This window comes from Bombus affinis, chromosome 5, assembly GCF_024516045.1.
Source record: "Bombus affinis isolate iyBomAffi1 chromosome 5, iyBomAffi1.2, whole genome shotgun sequence".
NCBI classification, from domain to species: domain Eukaryota; kingdom Metazoa; phylum Arthropoda; class Insecta; order Hymenoptera; family Apidae; genus Bombus; species Bombus affinis.
Window position 1 is genome coordinate 10,988,784 of NC_066348.1, and position 14,231 is coordinate 11,003,014.

At 47.0% G+C, this 14,231-nt stretch overlaps 2 protein-coding genes across 3 annotated transcripts in view; both read left to right on the forward strand.

The window, feature by feature from the left end:
- Nucleotides 1–14,231, forward strand: part of LOC126916451 (uncharacterized) — a 107,070-nt gene that overhangs the window by 19,665 nt on the left and 73,174 nt on the right. The window lies entirely within an intron of this gene.
- Nucleotides 1–14,231, forward strand: part of LOC126916427 (A disintegrin and metalloproteinase with thrombospondin motifs 3-like) — a 118,231-nt gene that overhangs the window by 12,451 nt on the left and 91,549 nt on the right. The gene's annotated exons all lie outside the window — the stretch shown is intronic.

A 14,231-nucleotide genomic window follows, 5' to 3' on the forward strand; every position in this document is an offset into this window, starting at 1 on the left:
ACATTTTGCAGGAATTTTCCCTTCGCAAGAAGATCGACAAATAACCACTTTTGATGCTCTGTTTTCATCCCATATGAATTTTATCATTAATATTACCGATTGATAATAATGTCACTGCGATATTGTCCGCAATGATTGCAAATTATCTTCTCCACGTTTCACCTATATCGATAATACAGAATATCAAACAACAATTATTTAATTTCACGTTGTGGTTGACTTTATTAATTTTTACGATAAATTGCATTCTCTGGAAGAGATTTTACGATTTACGATTTTCTTTTTCATTCCTCCTTTCACCTACGATGGCTCTTAAACAAGAAACGATATCGTAACGAGAAATACAACTTACCTGAGCGTCCACTTTGTTGTCCCATAGTGTTGTCCCATACGACTTTGTGTTTGACCTCGCTATTAGGGGACTTTTTACCCAACGTTTCCTTCACCGCCTTCACTACCTTCGATTTATCGAACTTGAGACTTAAACTGGCCGTTACTAAATCTTCCGGCTTCTTCGACATCGGTTGGTGTCTCTTCGTGAACCAATTCGACGGTGCCATAAAGGTCGAAATAGCGGCTTTCGAGGATCCGCTAAGCTTACTTTTAGCTCCGTGCAATGTCGACACGTCGAAGCTGTTGGAACGGAAGCTCTTCGATCGACTTCCTTTCTGTTCGGTCGTTTTTCCGGGCCAGTTTGATTTGCTATCGTCCCGCGAACTCGGCGCTTCCTCGCCTCATCGGTTGATTTCCGTCGCGGAAGACGCTAACGAGCTTAGGATCGATATCAGATCCGTATTAATGCCCGCAGCACCGGAAACGGATGCACTCGCGGCTCTTGGCAGTTCCGAGACGCGCTTTCGGAGAGAAGACGTCGGCGAAACCGACGGAGTAGCCATTTCAGAGAATCGTTGTTTCGGCTGTTGAGTGTAACGTTGAGCGGAACTGTTACCCTCCAGCGGCTGTATTTCGTACACTTGCTCCGTCGACGTCCTGTACATCCTTAAGCGCACCTGGCAAACGGATTGCTTTTATTCGAAAGACAGTTTCTTTTTTATCATAATTCGTGCGTTATGATACATGTTTCAGTTCGTTCGTGAGTGCCGAGGCGTGCAGACGTGTGTCCAGTGCCCTGCAAAGTCCACAAAGCTGCACGTGGCCATCCAGTTGCTGCTGAGTGCCGAGACGTGCAGACGTGTGTCCAGTGCCCTGTGAAGTTCACAAAACTCCACGTGACGCCCATCTGTCGAAAGCGAATCCAACTAACCTAGCCAGGGGTTAACAGCCTCTCGACTAGTTCTTTCACACTGAATTAACTAGCTCGATGATGGCTCTATCATTCCCAACAGGCTCCCCGGAGCTAAATTATAACACCGCCATTTTTCCTCCCCCGTGGCAAGAGGGCAACGCATCTATCCTGGTAAACGACCATCACACGAAAAAACGAAAGCTCGAACCAACCAAGACAAATGTAAACAAGAGTCAAACTAAACCACCAGCCAGCCAAGTGACCACCTACAATAGATTCTCAATACTAGAGTCCACGGAAGACTCCATGATTACAACCGAAAAGGTAAATAATCTCCATACTCAAAGAATTCCCCCTCCCCCACCGATATTCATTGACGACGTAATCGACATACAGTCAATGGTTAAGACTATCGAAAAAGACATCAGCAAAGAGGACTACAAGTTAAAGATTAACAACAACCACGTGAAAATACTGCCGACCCACCCAGACGCCTATAGAAAGTTAACCAAGCTATTAAAAACGTTAAACGCTAAATTCCACACATATCAGCTCAAACAAGATAGACCATTTCGAGTGGTGCTACGCAACATCCACCACTCAGTCGATCTAGACGAACTAAAGTGCGAACTGTTAAATCACGGCCACGAAGTAACTAACATCAGCAACATTAGGCATAGAATCACAAAAAACCCACTATCCTTATTTTTTATAGACTTAAAACAAAAAACAAACAACAAAGAAATCTACAACATCAATCGGCTGATGAACTCCATAGTTAAGTTCGAGCCACCTCTTGCAAAGAAAGAAATAATACAATGCAAAAGGTGCCAAAGGTACGGCCACACGCAGAAATACTGCAATCATAACTTCCGGTGCGTAAAATGTGCAGGTAATCACCCCACTGACCAATGCACTAAATCCCCGGAAACCCCGCCAAGTGTATCCACTGTCTACAAATACAATATGGACAAGTACTATAAGGTAAGTAAACATACGGCTCAGGGGGTTTCGGAGCTTCCAGGCCCCGTCGGGGATTCGAGTAGCGTCCCAGGCTCGACCCGACGGTCACCCAACGACTGGACGAACGGCGAGGGGAAGGTCGATCCCAGGGCCTCCCCTCGTTCGGTAAACACGACCGGGGACCAAGAAACACCCGCAGTTGTCACAGAGGAAAAGATGTGCAAGAAAAGCACAAGAAGATACCTCGAATTTGATGAAGACATCGCGGGAATCATCGAGGATGTCGAGATGCCAATGCAGGCACTCAAGGATAAGACACCACCCACCGAAAAGGCGACCCGATTCGCCAAGGAAAAAATCCCGAAAGGTGACAAGATCACCAGATATATGAGAAAGTCCCCAGTAGAGGGGAGCGCGTGCAAGACAACGAGAAGCCTGGCCAGGAGCCAGCCGATGGCAACGAGGGACGAAGCGGCCAGCACCTCGGAGCTAGACACACCGGCGGAAATGTCGGACAGCGGCAGCGAAGCGGCGGCACCAAGGGAATGTCTCAGGAGGAAGGCCATGGCGAACAGAGCAACGGCCGAGACCAAAAGCAATGACGAGGACAGTATCGTCATCAAAATGAGCGAATGGAAGGCGATGACGGAAATCATCACAGAAGTCTTCCGCGAAATCCAATGCATAGGTAGCAGACTCTACCTCATGAGCAAAAAGGATACCGACATCAAGAAAAGGAGGGACGCTATCAGTAAAAAAGCGATCAAGCTCCACTCGATGTTGGACGAGATGAGGCTCAAGAGGAACGCTAGGATAGTCACGGCCACCAGGATGACCACCCCTCCGGGGAGGAGTGAGGAGAAGGAAGGAAAAAGGAAGGAGAGATCGCCCGTCGAGGGGAAGGGCGACACCAAGAGAAAGAGACCAACGACCGTGGAGGCATCCTACGCAGGAGCCTGTGCCGGCAACAGTTCGGCAAAAGCGACTACGGACTGCACGGACAGCGATGTAGAGGATGACTGGATCCCTGTCCGCGGAAGGAGAGGAAAAAGAACGGACACCCCGACGGTGGTCAGTAAGGCGAACGCAGGAAGGGCGGCATTGGACAAGCCAAAGAGGCCGGAGGGACCGAAGAGGATACGTAACAGACCAGAAGCCATCCTCGTCAAAGTAGGGCAAGACAAGGAGTGGATCCAGGTCTACAAAGACTTGATGGGGGCAAGGGAGACCCTAAAAGAGAGCTGTGGAATTAGGAGGACCAGAACAGGTGACATTCTGATCGAGCTGAAAGCAGGTAGCAACGCCAAAAAGACCGCGGCGGATATGAACACGGCGCTAAGAGGCAAGGTGAGAGCGCTACCAATGCGCGACAAGACCTCCGTAGAGATCAGGGATATAGACCCGCTCGTAGGCAAGGAAGAACTAGCCAGGGAGATAGGAATGCAACTGGGCATAAGCGACATCACTGAGGTCGAAGTAAAGACCCTAAAAATGGCGCCGTGGGGCACCCAATCGGCAATAGTGACGATGCCGAAAGCCTATCTGGCCAAAGAGGGGGCGAGCCGGAAGATCAGAACCGGCTTGACGATAGCCACGATAAAGGCACTACCCAATGTGGTAAAGTGCTACAGATGTCACATGTTCGGTCATATCGCGAACAAATGCACGGCGATAAGCCCTGGAAAGGAGATTTGCAGGAAGTGCGGAGCCAAAGACCACACGATAGCTGCCTGCGCCAACGCACCCTGCTGCTCCATCTGCAGCAAGGAGAAAGGAGTGAAATTTGACCACGTAACCGGATCCCTGGCTTGTCCAGAGTATAGAAGGCGGTTGAAAGCGAATAAATGAGGATACTGCAGATAAACCTCAACAGATGCAAGCTGGCGCAGGACATGATGCACCAATGCGCGATCGAACTTAGGCCGGATATAATAATAATTTCCGAGCCGAACAGGCAGCTACCGCACTGGTTTAATGACACCAAAGGAGACGCCTCGATATGGGTCACACTCCTCAACGGCAAACTGCCTGATGAAACAACAGAGGTCAAGAGCGACGGGATAGTGGGCGTCCGCGTCGGCGACGTCTTCTGCTTCAGCGGATACTGTTCGCCCAACATAAATATGCTAGCATACTCCGAATACATAGACACGCTGTCGACTATGACGAAGAGCGCTGCTAGAAGACACGACAAGGTCGTCGTGGCCGGAGATTTCAACGCAAAGTCAACCTGTTGGGGAGGATCGACCACAGACAAAAGAGGGAGAGTCTTAATGGAGGCACTAAGCGGCCACCGGGTGTTTCCATTGAGGCTCAAGGAAAAGTACACCTTCTTCATGAACGGGAAGACGAGCTTCCCCGACATAATAAGCGTATCCAATAAGGTCAGCGAGATACACGCTGGAATCGCGGTCTTGGACAAATACTCGGCCTCGGACCATCTGTACGTGCTCCACAGGTTTAAGGCGAGGAAGACCCGAACCGTATCGAAGTTCTACAGGTACGTGACCAAGGACATGTCGCCGGAGGAGTTCCTGAGCAGATTCGACGACACACTGAAGAAGGAGGACCTCAACGCGGCTATCGGAGAGGATGGGGCCGAGCCCCTGCAAAAGAGCATCGAAGGTACGTGCGAAGGGATGCTAAGGAAGTCGAACTGTGCGGCGAGCCGCAAGTACGCAAACTACTGGTGGAACCCGATGATCGCGGAACTGAGAGCGCAGGCGCACAAAGCGCTCAGGAAGGTGACGAGAGAAAGGAAGAAGAATGCCGGCAACACCGAGCCCCTCGTCAACGCCTACAAGGAGATCCGAAGGCAATTAAAAAAGGAGATCGCCCGCAGCAAAAAAACAGCCTGGGCAGAATACTGCAAGATACTGGAGAGCGACCCTTGGGGCAAACCCTATCGCACGGTCATGAAGAAATGTAAAAGCAAGGGACCAACCAACGACATGCCGATCGACATGGTGAAGGCAGTCCTACAGAGGCTATTCACCTTGGGACACGGACCCCCCATTATGAGGGCCGCGAAGAGACAGAGACCGAAGAAGAAGGAGATATTAGCCTCAGCGTCGCCATCGGCGAAGGCGATGTCGTCGATGCCGCCGGAAGAATGAACACCAAGAAGGCTGCAGGAGTCGATGGCGTGCCGGGCGAGATCGCGAAGCTGGTAGCGAGTCGCAGGAGCGAGCTCGTGACAAGGGCGTTCAACGGCATCACTGAATCAGGAAGGATCCCAGTCTGCTGGAAGACGGCCAGAGTAATACTGCTAAGGAAACCGGGTAAGGATCCCAGTCTCCCTAACGCGTACCGGCCGATAAGCATACTCCCAACCATGAGCAAGATCTGTGAAAAATGCTTTAAGAAGATCATCGAGAGATGCATCGGAATGGACCCGTTCCATCGGAGGCAATATGGCTTCAGAAAGAAGAGGAGTACGGTAGACGCCATCACGCAGGTGATGAAGTTTGCCAACATCTGCAAACAGAAGAAGGTAGTATGCGTGATGATCACCCTGGATATTAGCAATGACTTCAATTCGCTCAGCTGGAAGAGCATATACGAGGAATTTGACAAGAGGAAGCTGCCATGGAAGGTCAAAAGGCTAATCGGCAGTTACCTATCCGGAAGGAGGATCATCGTGAGCAACCAGCACGGCACGGTGGAGCACGAGGTGGCGGCGGGAGTCCCGCAGGGATCCATCCTCGGACCATTCCTGTGGAACTTGGTATACGACCGGTTGCTCGAGAGACTCGACAACATGCCAATGGTCAGAGCAACCGCCTTCGCGGATGATCTGGCCATCACATGTTCCGTCGGGAGGAACGAAGAGGCCTCCGCCAAGGTCAACACGATGCTAAGGATCGCCAACGATTGGTGCACGAGTGTCGGGCTCACCCTGGCGAGAGAAAAGACGGAGGTCATGTTCATCACAAGCTTGCGAGTGCCGAGAGTGGTGAAACTCAGGTTGGGCTCCTCGGACATCGAAACGGTCGATCGCATCAGGTATCTCGGAGTCGTCATCGACTCCAGTCGGAGGTTCGGTGCGCATATCGAGATGGTGTGTAACAGAGCCGACAAGTTAATAGGAGCCCTTAGGGGAATTCTACCCAACACCAACGGGCCGCCCAGCTTGGCTCGTAGGCTCTACTACAATGTGTGGGAGGCCATCGTAACTTACGGAGCACCGGTGTGGGCTAGAGCAGCGAATACCGATAAGAACAGGAAAAAGCTGAAACGAGCACAACGAACGGCCCTGTGCATAACAACGACGGCATACCGTACCGTCTCCCACGCGGCACTTTGCGTGTTGACCGGGAATCTCCCGATTTACATAAAGATAAAGATGCTCGGAGAGACCTACGAGAGGAACAAGATCCATGGGTCCAGGATTGGCACGGATGACGGCTGCAAGCTGAAGGAGGAACTGGAGGCGATTCGCAAGAAGGCCCAACAGGACTGGCAGAAGGAGTGGAACAACTACAAAAAAGAAAATATCACAAAGAAGCTAATATCGAGTGCGCTGCTATTTACCAAAAAGAAGATGGACATCGATCACCACACCATGCAGCTGCTAACCGGGCATGGGAGCTTCGGTGTCTATAGGAAAAGGATCGGCAGGGACAGCGACAGCAACTGTCTCGACTGTGGAGACCCGAACGACGACGCAGAGCACGCCCTCTTCGCGTGCCCGAAGTGGACGGACAGAAGGATCGAGCTGGAGAACGCTCTGGGCGGGAAGATAGACGTGGGCAATCTGATCGCCACGGTGACCGCCAAGGACGAGAGCTGGAATAAATTCAGGCAATTCTGCAAGACCGTCATGTGTCACAGGAGGGTGACAGCGAGGGCCTGGGAAGAGGCAAGGAGGAGAACGAGCGAAACAACAACTACGCGGAGCAATGAGGGCAAGAACACGAAACAACGAAAAACCGCAGAAGGAGACCAGCCCAGTATTCTGAACTGGCTGAGAGGACGACATGAGCAGTAACTGCCCGAAGAAGTAGATACTACGGGGCACGAAAGGACAACCCTGATGACTGCCGACAGGTTTTACCGGGGTTGTCTGCCCCCCAAGCGGAGGAAGAAGGAGGAGAGGTTTTTAGTGGGTATGGCAACGACATTCGACCGACTCCCACATAACCCAGTGATGCGGGTCACTGGGCATGCGTAATAGCATTTTCCCCTCCCCACGCAAAAAAAAAAAAAAAAAAAAGTGTATCCACTGTCAAGGAGAGCATCCTGCGAATTACAAAGGATGCTCAGCCTACAAAACACTACATAATATAAAGTATCCAAAACTGAGACCCAAGGACATAACCATACAAGAACCTAAACCCCAAAAACTCACCACACCAACAGTATCCTATGCGCAGGCAACGCAAGGAAACGTAAACAACTCGAAAACACACAGTGTACACACAGAAAATAGAATTCTCACCCCACAAAACACAGACAACTTTACCAGACTCGAAAAACTTATCGAGAAGCAAACTGAGCAAATTAACAACTTGCTGTCACTACTCACACTACTCTTCATGGACAAATTCATACGCACAGAAGCAAAATAAAACCAATGCGAATAGCTCTGTGGAACGCCACGGTCTAGAACGGTCTAGCTCAGCACAAATTTGAACTAGAACTATTCTTAAAACAACAGCAAATCGATGTGATGCTCATATCCGAAACCCACTTCACCGACAAAAACTACCTCAAAATACACTGCTACAACTTCTACCACACCCAACACCCCAGCGGAAAGGCCCACGGCCGCACCGGAATCATAATCAAATCAAACATCAAGCACAACGAACTTCCACCATTCCAGAAAGACTATCTCCAAGCAACAAACGTAGCAATAGAAGACTGTCATGGTACAATCACCACTTCAGCTGTATACTGCCCTCCCAGACACTCCATCGCCAAAGAAGACTTCGACAACTTCCTGGACACCCTGAGCAATAGATTCATAGCCGGAGGAGACTACAACGCCAAAAACACCCAATGGGGCAGCAGACTGGTTACAGTAAGAGGCAGAAACCTCCTCAACAGCATAATAACCAACAACCTCAACTACCTTACCACATACGAACCCACACACTGGCCCACCGACACAAACAAAATACCCGATCTCCTTGATATCCTCATAACTAAAAATATCTCGTCAAGACACGTCCAAATCAATTCCTCGGCTGATCTCTCCTCTGACCATTCCCCCGTGATAGTAACAATCAGTTCAACTATCATCGAGAATACACCTAATGGCTCCATTCATAACCAACACACCAACTGGCAGCTCCTTAGAGAAGTCTTTACCCGCACAACTTCAGCCTCAACCTCACTAAAAACCAATGACGAAATCGAAGCAGCCACGGAATACCTAAATGCGAGCATAATAAACGCTATCCGCGTCTCCACACCGGCAAAAACGTCCATCAGCAAACACGAATATCCCCAGTACATATTAAAAAAAATAGCAGAAAAACGTAGACTAAGAAGAGTATGGCAGACCCATAGAACACCAAAGGACAAACGCAAACTAAACAACGCAACTAGAAAACTATCCAAAACCATAAAAAACTACGATAATGACTGTTTTCACAAATATCTCGCCAGCTTGTCCCCCACAGCCGACTCCAACTACTCACTATGGAAGGCCTCCAGGAAACTCACGCGCCCCCCACAAATAATACCTCCAATCCGCCGCCCGCAAGGCGGATGGGCGCGTAGCCCTATAAAAAAAGCCAACCTATTTGCCAAACATTTGTCTGAAGTATTCAAACCCCATTCCTCCGTAGCTGCTGCAGACGTTACCGAATACCTGCACACTCCCTTCCAAATGTCCCCTCCTATTGAACCCTTCACTTCTGCAGAGATTATAGAAGCAATCAGTCGCCTAAACCCCAAGAAAGCAGCAGGTCACGACCTAATAGGAAATAAAGCAATCAAGGAACTTCCCATAAAAGGGATTGCACTCGTCGCATCAATCTTTAACGCTATCCTCCGCCTTCAACACTTTCCCAAGGCTTGGAAAATCTCACTAATCACCCTCATCCCTAAACCCGGTAAACCAATATATGAAACCACCTCCTATCGCCCAATCAGTCTTTTACCTACCCTGTTTAAACTATTCGAGAGGATGCTCACGAATCGTCTCCTTCCACTCCTAGAACAATCGAAAACACTCCCAGATCACCAATTCGGCTTTCGAAAACAACACTCAACAGTAGAGCAAATCCACCGCATAACCCACATGATCAGCCAAACCCTTGAAAAGAAAAAATACTGTTCAGCGGTATTCCTAGACATCCAACAGGCACTCGATAAAGTATGGCATGAAGGGCTACTCTACAAGCTTAAAAAAATCCTACCCCACCCATACTACTCCATCTTAAAATCCTACCTAACCAACAGACAATTCATAGTTAAATGTCTAGACGCCACTTCCGCAACATTTCCAATAGAATCCGGCATACCACAAGGTAGTGTCCTCGGACCCCTACTGTTCTCCATCTACACTGCCGACTTACCCATATCAAACGAGGTAACAATAGCAACATTTGCCGACGACACAGCACTATTAGCTACCCACGCAGACCCGGCAATTGCCTCATCCACTCTCCAGCGAAGTCTCGACTCCATGGAAAAGTGGTTCCAAAAATGGGGTTTTAAAATAAACGAAAAAAAATCCTCCCATGTAACCTTCACGCTCCGAAAACAAACCTGCCCCCAGGTCACCATTAACAACGCAATAATCCCAAGCAAGGACTCCGTAAGATACCTGGGCATGACCCTGGACAGGAGACTAACTTGGAAAAAACAAAGCAACTAAAGGAAAAACTAAGAAAATTCTATTGGCTCACGGGCCGACGCTCCAAACTAAACATACAGAACAAAATAACCCTCTACAAGGCCGTAATAAAACCTGTCTGGACCTACGGAATCCAACTATGGGGAACAGCAAGTAACTCCAACATTGAAATACTCCAACGCTTCCAATCGAAAACGCTAAGATCCCTATTAAATGCACCCTGGTATGTTACCAACGAAACAATCCACTGTGACCTCAAGATACCTACAGTCAAAGATGAAATACACAAGTTCAGAAGCAGATATAACACAAGAGTCAACAACCACCACAACCCACTAGTCACCCAACTACTGGACACGACGGACCAGATCCGCAGACTAAAAAGAAAATACCCTCTAGATTAAATCCTTAGTTTCTACTAGAACCAACAATATAAAGCTATTATAATCCATGTCATTGTATCACGCCAAACTAAGTTACTGAAAATTCTCAACGAGAATTGATTGTAAATATTCTAATAAATAAAAAAAAAAAAAAAAAAAAAAAAAAAAAAAAAATGATACATGTTTCGATGATTGAGCCGTTAAGCGTGACAAAGCGATGGAATTGTTTTGCACAGAAATTCTGGTTCTAAAATTATGTTAGGGATTCTAGGGCGTAATAACATCTTGGAACGCAAAGTTATCGATGTGTCGATGAAAGTTAAGCGAGCTTTATCGAAGCACACGTTCGAGTCTTTGGGCGATTGCTAGGAATACGCGTAATGTTCTTTTCTGTGAACTGAAAAGTTGAACGACTATAAAAGGCGTTTGTAGAGGATTTCAAAGCGGAAGAAGAGGCAGATTATTTAATACATAATATCTTCTTTTATAATATATCTAATATCCTAATAATTAGATGAACGTAATACAAATGTTTAGAATCAGAAATTATCTGTTTATATAGAGATCTGTTTGATGCAAAATCTAAAATCAATCAAATCGGATTGTATGGATTGTGTATTTGTCTGTGTTAATCCTTTGACGTCAATACCAACGATGTATATAGCGAATGGCGGTTATCAGCCAAGATTATGAGCACGTACGCAAATAGACTAGAATATTTTGCAAGAATGAAATGTCTTGGTATGGTACGCTTTAATCTATCTATCCAAGTCAAAATAAATATAAAAATCGCGTGGCAATCAACATATTAAAAAAAAAAAAAAAAAAAAAAAAGGAGAAACAGATGATTCTGATTGTTTTTTAGTGCAATTTCATAAAATCTTCTAAATGTTTAATTCTCATAGAATAAAAGGGAGAGTATACGTTTGAATCTCAACAGATTTTATTAATTCTTTGAAACCATAAATACAATATGAGTATTACATCAACTTTAGTTCATACATGTAACAACATATTATTCTGCACGTAACAGTTACATTTAATGAAACATTTACTTATCCAATAAATCCATATTCTCTACTAAACGTTCGTTTATTAATAAAACTGCCATAATCGTCCACGCATTGTTCGCTTCCTTAATTATTTTTCAAAGTATAACGATAATCAATGATGCAACAGAAATATCACGTAACATCCCAACAATCTTACATGAGATTTTAGCCGTTTTTACTATACAAATTAAGTCATTATTAAAATAAGTCATTATAATAATATATATATATGTCGGAGATGAAAGAACACCGGAACGTTCCCTTTGGAACTTTGGGAAGACCCCTAGTATTGAAATTTAGATTTCACCATAGCCGTATTAAGAAACTGTTGTCATTCGATCCGACTGTATTTATTTGAGATTTATGATAGTGAGCTCGGGCTCGAGGCGACAATCAGTCGCCGAACGTAGCCGCGGTCAAAGGGATGAACGTTTTGTCTAACAAAGGCATGAAGTGATTCTATAGCTCTTCTTAAAAGAAATACTTGGGACAGGGCACGACGGTAAACGTTTCAATGGTTTCTGCCCCGTGGCTCGCCACACGCAGACTTTGTCCTTCGGGTAAGATGATTGCCAGATGATTGCCAACGCATCTTCACAGTATATGTTTAGCTGGGCGAGGACCGGCTACGAATATTAAGTTTCAATTATACAAAGTCTTTCAAATAGACAAATAGCCTGTGCCCCAACTACGGGAAGATAAGAGAAATCTATCCTTCCACGAACGACGCTTCCCGCTAGCAACTTTTCCCAAGGACAGCTAATATCTTTCTCTAACCACCAACATGGAAATTGACCAATTAACAGCAACGTCAATTTCTCTCACCCTTCGAACGGAGACTTTTCTCCGCGAATCCGATGATCTCGTGCCCTTTTTTCTTTTTTTTTTTTTTTTTTTTTGCGTGGGGAGGGGAAAATGCTATTACGCATGCCCAGTGACGCGCATCACTGGGTTATGTGGGAGTCAGTCGGCTGTCGTTGCCATACCCACTAAAAACCCCTCCTCCTTCTTCCTCCGCTTAGAGGGCAGACAACCCCGGTAAAACCTGTCGGCAGTCATCAGGGTTGTCCTTTCGTGCCCCGTTGTATCTACTTCTTCGGGCAGTTACTGCTCATGTCGTCCTCTCAGCCAGTTCAGAATACTGGGCTGGTCTCCTTCTGCGGTTTTTCGTTGTTTCGTGTTCTTGCCCTCATTGCTCCGCGTAGTTGTTGTTTCGCTCGTTCTCCTCCTTGCCTCTTCCCAGGCCCTCGCTGTCACCCTCCTGTGACACATGACGGTCTTGCAGAATTGCCTGAATTTATTCCAGCTCTCGTCCTTGGCGGTCACCGTGGCGATCAGATTGCCCACGTCTATCTTCCCGCCCAGAGCGTTCTCCAGCTCGATCCTTCTGTCCGTCCACTTCGGGCACGCGAAGAGGGCGTGCTCTGCGTCGTCGTTCGGGTCTCCACAGTCGAGACAGTTGCTGTCGCTGTCCCTGCCGATCCTTTTCCTATAGACACCGAAGCTCCCATGCCCGGTTAGCAGCCGCATGGTGTGGTGATCGATGTCCATCTTCTTTTTGGTAAATAGCAGCGCACTCGATATTAGCTTCTTTGTGATATTTTCTTTTTTGTAGTTGTTCCACTCCTTCTGCCAGTCCTCTTGGGCCTTCTTGCGAATCGCCTCCAGTTCCTCCTTCAGCTTGCAGCCGTCATCCGTGCCAATCCTGGACCCATGGATCTTGTTCCTCTCGTAGGTCTCTCCGAGCATCTTTATCTTTATGTAAATCGGGAGATTCTCGGTCAACACGCAAAGTGCCGCGTGGGAGACGGTACGGTATGCCGTCGTTGTTATGCACAGGGCCGTTCGTTGTGCTCGTTTCAGCTTTTTCCTGTTCTTATCGGTATTCGCTGCTCTAGCCCACACCGGTGCTCCGTAAGTTACGATGGCCTCCCACACATTGTAGTAGAGCCTACGAGCCAAGCTGGGCGGCCCGTTGGTGTTGGGTAGAATTCCCCTAAGGGCTCCTATTAACTTGTCGGCTCTGTTACACACCATCTCGATATGCGCACCGAACCTCCGACTGGAGTCGATGACGACTCCGAGATCTCGTGCCCTTAGGCACACCCATCATAGATTTCTTCGACAGCGTCACCGCGACGGAGAGCCACTCTCTCTAGTGCGATCTCATCGGCAATCGACTTGTCTTTCGTATAGGTAATAATTGCCCCTTGCTCTAACATACAGTGTAACTTGGACGCTAACGAAGGGTAAAGTTCGTCATCCCGTTGACCGCGGATTCGTTATTGAGCCTAGGATCACTGTCATTAGCTTCTCGAGTATCTAATTATCGCGATTACTTGTCCAATTCCATCATAGTCATATTTGCACTAGTAAATATCTCCTCTACTGCATAACGATCACGTCTAGCGCCAATAGGGATTCGTTTCACGCCCTTAACCCTAACTCTAATCTTAACGCCAACCCGACATATATATATATATATATATATATATATATACATACATATATATATTTTATACATACATACATATATCAATTTTTATACACACAATTATACATATTCATTTTCATTTAATATTTTCATTTAATAATTTAATAAACCTTCGTCCCGCAAAGGCAAATAAATTCACGCATAACATTTCTCTTCAGCGGCATTGTTCTAGGATTGTATTTGTTGAAAGAAGGATAGCATTAAGCGCTGGAATAAAGAATGACGAATCGTTATTCTTTAACCATCGTACTTAGACACATATTTATTGAGCTACTTGTATTTT